The sequence below is a fragment of the Perissodus microlepis genome, chromosome 18, assembly GCF_051167445.1.
Source record: "Perissodus microlepis isolate ML-2025 ecotype Zambia chromosome 18, ASM5116744v1, whole genome shotgun sequence".
Taxonomy (NCBI): Eukaryota; Metazoa; Chordata; class Actinopteri; order Cichliformes; family Cichlidae; genus Perissodus; species Perissodus microlepis.
Genome location: NC_140478.1, coordinates 7,674,802 through 7,680,047, shown reverse-complemented (window position 1 = coordinate 7,680,047; position 5,246 = coordinate 7,674,802).

Here is a 5,246-nt window from a genome sequence, read left to right as displayed (position 1 = left end):
CAGTCAGCGGGCCTTTTATAAGACTCTGACTGATCAATGTCCAGGGGTAGTGATGACTTCCTAGAAGAGGCGGAGTAAATAAATGACTTAATTTGCTGTAAATGGCAAAAGTTAAACACAGCCAACTGTGCACACAAATAATAACAAATAAGCAACCGTGTCTTTAAATGAAATTCCTCGCCAAAGAGGAGAGACCTTATTGTCTGATTTATTTTGACATTTTTATTTGTCTCAAACAAACATTGCGCTAAAGCTCAAATAAAAATCAATCACGTTCAAAGTACCAGAGAACTTTTAATCACATACAGTGCCTCAAAGTCTGTGAATTTCTTTGGATTTTTCTCAATTTCCACTCTTAGCTTACAACCCCCCCTGCCGAAGATAAAAGATAAACTTATTAAACCTAAATAGATAAACATACAAACGTCATCATCTTTGTTTGAGGAAATGAGTAATGCATATGTGCAAGTAAAGAAAATAGGGGAACCTTTGCTTTATTTTTGCATTTGCAAACATAATTAAAATGATACTTTTTTCCTTTTTTTCACCCTGTCTTGTCAGGGAGCTTTTGCAATCAGACACATTTTGCTTTTCCGAGATTAGCGCTGCAAACTCTCTATAGGCTCCTCTTGTTCATGTGTTTCTGCAATTACACATTTAAGTGTAACTCTGGGCTCGGTTTCCTCATATGAACTGGTCGCTTTCAGATCCTTCCCCAACATTTGAATTGGAAGTTCAGGACGTTGACTTGGCCTTTCAAAAAAAAAAAAAACCCCAAAAAACCAAAACAAGATTCGGTGTAATGGATTTTACGCATTTGTTTCTAAAGCAGAAGCGCCTGTAGGTTCAGTTGGAGCTACTTTTATGACCACCAACACGGTGAAGGTGCTGGGTGAAGCATTGAAATGTGTCTCTGGTCTATGCTGAAATGACAGATGATGGGATTTTTTAAAATTACATTTGTGGTGGAATGCAGGATTTATTGTTCCATCAATAACAGTAAGACATCCAGACTAACCTGGCACCGTAATGCTGGAATGCAATGCTTTCCTTTCTCTAAACTCATTTGAAGTTAAAAGTCAGATTTTGCTCTCATCCCTTCACAAGACATTGTTCTAACAGTCTTCTGACTTGATCTTTATTGAACTGCACAGGCAGATGACCTCTTGGAGAAACTGACTCTGTTCCTGCGTACGTTGGTGGGATTCTTCATATGAACTATGCATCAGGTTCATCACCAACATTTCATGGATTAAGGTGAACCAAATGACTGGGTCAATCCAAAACATTAACCTGACTGTGACTATTTGACCTTTCCTTGGTAGAAAAACAACATGTGTTATGTAGGGTGTTCTCTTGGTGCAAGACTCGCTTCCTCTTCACATTATATTGAGATACAAAATGTGCTGACATTTTTGTTATGAAATTGTTGCTATATTTCCAAATGGCCTGACATTGGTAATGAATGTTTGTGACCTGGGTATTAGTTGACTCCCCAGGAGTGGTTGACTCCCCAGGAGTGGTTGACTCCCTAGGAGTGGTTGACTCCCTAGTCTTTCTTGGGAAGTGGTTGACAAGGAAGTTTGAAAAAGCTTCCTCTATTATCTATGCAACCTGACTGTATATTGGTGTAGTCCAAATGTGTTAATCTTGTGACCTTTTCCAGCCTGATGAGAATCAAAAATGCTGAAGTGTGAAGTTTTCAGGAGTCTTGTGTTTTTGTGCCATGATGCACTTCTCACCAAAACGTGCTGTGAAGATTAAACCCAGATAAATCTGCTCATCCCAGAGTTTAACATACTTCCCTCCCTCAAAGGTAAAATTCCTAAATTTTAAAAAATGACCACAGAGGAATCAACATACTTCACTTTCCTCTGGATTGGGTAAGTCTTAAGTGACCCAAGTCCTAAGAGATGCTTCTATAACCCTTTACGGCAGCAGTCCCCAACCTTTTTTGCGCCACGGACCAATTTAATGTCAGACAATATTTTGACAGACCGGCCTTTAAGGTGTCGCGGATAAATACAAAAAAAAAAAATGATACGACCAAGACAAACACTGTGTATTTTGTAAATATAATAATAAACGCGAATTTATTGTGTAATTGTGTAACTTTATTGGCAGCGTACTCCTTAAATGTGCCAACATCCTCCTCCCTGCCCCTTAATGCTCTCTGGTCACTATGGTAACGCATAAATATTTCTTTCAAAATAAGACACACAACTAAAACACAGGAAAAGACCCAGGGAAACCGAGTTAACGATAAAAACCCTTAAAACCTCTAAACTTCACACCCGAGCTTCAACTCTCGTGGCCCGGTACCAAACGACACACGGACCAGTACCGGCCCGTGGCCCGGGGGCTGGGGAACGCTGCTTTATGGTGAAGATCAGCAACTCAGAAACAACCTATGTTCGTGCCATGATTCACTTTCACAAACATGCATTGTGTAGATCAGACACTGAGAAATCTTCTTTAAATAAAAACAAGACACTCACTCTCACAACTGTCATCGCTGAAAGCACTAGACTGGGAGTTCGTCTTCATATTAACATATTTAATTTAATTTAATACAAAGAAAACAGAAAACCCCAACAATCATATGAGGTGAGGGGTGGAAGACAGAACAAGACGCACTATGGAAAAGAGTCTGGGATTAATAATGACTAATAATTAAATGCAGATTGGTGTATAAACACATAGAAAGTGGAAAGAGGTGAGTGAAGAACAAACAGTGCAATGTGGGAATCTCCCAGCAGCCTAGGCCTATCGCAGTGTAACTAAGGGAGAATTCAGGGTCACCTGATCCAGTCCTTTATCAAAAAGGAAAGTTTTAAGGCTAAATTTAAAAGTAGAGAGGATGTCTCTCTCCCAAATCCAAAGTGAGAGCTGGATCCACATAAGAGAGGCCTGGAAGCGGAACAACTAATCCCAAAGGTTCACCTTCTAAGGTCAGTAGATCCAACTGACCACTCTGAGGATCCAAAAGCAGAAGCATGAAAACTGACAGCATTGAACTGAAAACAAGCTGTTTATTTAGGCGAGCAACACAAAAAGGGAAACCTAAAACTTGGAGACACACTAAAATTAGAAAACACCAGGAAAAAGGGAACAGACGCTCTGACCTAAAGAACAAGGGGAGAGAGCAACTATATATACAGACGACGAGACAAGGGAAGCAAACACTAAAAGCAAATCAAAGGGAAGGCTAACTCTTTTAGAAATAAAGCAGAAGGTGCAACAACTAAATAATGGATGAACTTAATACAGGAGACTTGGCACAAGGGAACAGAAAGAACACTGAGGGAAGAATTAAACTCAAACAGCAGGTTTGCAGTTTATTAGGATTAATTTCTGCAATGTAGACATCTATCAGGATTTTCTCCTAAATGCACACGTAGAATGAGGAATGGCAAGACAATAGAAGCTTGCGACATTTGACCTGAGGCACTGTCAAAGCACGGCCCACTGATGAGAATAGTTTGGCTGATTAAATACAACTTCCAGTCTGAGTTCGGTTATCTCTTCCGCTCAGCTTTTGTAATAATGCCAGTAATCAAGAATCACTGGGTTCATGCCCCACTACCAAGTGACAAAAAGAGCAAAGGTCAACAAACTGTAGACGTAACTTGTGACCATGTCGACCTGTGCGAGTGAGTTCAGGATGATATGCTGTACAACCATGTTTGCAATAAAAAGAGAAAACTTGTGTTTCTGTAGGAAACACTGTGAGTATTTGGGAAATACAGAGTTCAACAGAATGTTTCCCCCATTCTTGTTGGATGGCAAGTTTTTAATGATGCCCCTGATGATTTCAGTGGGCAGTCTGAAGGTCATGATGAAAAGGTATGCCAGATGGGTTTGAATTATTTGTAAATCATGACAGTCATCAACTCCTAGCAACATTTTAGACAGAGTAGTGAAAAGAATTATCAACAGAGCTGTCCAAGAGTCAAGGAGCACTTGCAGAGAGCTACAGAAAGACCAGGAATCAGCAGGTACAAGTGTTTCAAAGAAAACAGGAAGTAACGCTGCCATGGGCAGTATGCACACGAAAGACTCCACTGCTGAAGAAAAAGTATGTTAAAGCACATTTAAAGATTGCTGAACAACATTTAGACAAGTCTGTGAAATACTGGGAGAATATAGTCTGATCAGAGAATATAAGTTTAACCGTTCTCATGCCATAATACACCCCATGTTCGGAGGTCAAAAGGCACCCCAAAAATACCATATCAACAGTAAAGTTTGGAACAAGGAGCATCATGACGTGGAGCTATTTTTTAGAATATGGCACTGGTATGTTTCATGTAACTGAAAGAAGGATTTATAGAAAAATGTACAAGACATTCTTGATAAAAAAAAAAAAAAAGAAAAAAGAAAAACGGCTGCTATGTACAGCAGCAGGATGATGAAAATGAAACAAGAGTGGACGTTTCAGCAAGACAATGATCCCAAACACACAGCTAAAGAAACTCTCAACTGGCTTCAGCAAATCACCTGACCTGAATCCAACTGAAAATCTTTGAAAAGAAGTAAAGCTCAGAGTTTGTAGGAGGGACCCACACAACCTTCAGGATTTCACGACTGTGAGGAAGAATGGACAAAAATCACACCTGAGCAACACATGCCACTAGTCTATATGTGGGAGGCGTCTACAAGCTGTCACCAACAAAGACAACCTTGTACAAAGTTAATTTCAATAAGTGCGTTCAATACTTGTGTTCCTGTGTCATTTCTCACTATTACACAAAACTTAATTCATGAACATCTATTCTTTGATTAATTTGCATGTGTGGATTGGATGGGCTGTTACCAACATCTGGTGAGAATTTCATACATACTACCTCAACTTTTGTGTGGACACAGTTGCCCCTGCTAAGACAGTACGGTGTTATCCTAATACAGGGAGTGCAGAATTATTAGGTAAATGAGTATTTTGTCCACTTCATCCTCTTCATGCATGTTGTCTTACTCCAAGCTGTATAGGCTCGAAAGCCTACTACCAATTAAGCATATTAGGTGATGTGCATCTCTGTAATGAGAAGGGGTGTGGTCTAATGACATCAACACCCTATATCAGGTGTGCATAATTATTAGGCAACGTCCTTTCCTTTGGCAAAATGGGTCAAAAGAAGGACTTGACAGGCTCAGAAAAGTCAAAAAATAGTGAGATATCTTGCAGAGGGATGCAGCAGTCTCAAAATTGCAAAGCTTCTGAAGCGTGATCATCGAACAATCAAGCG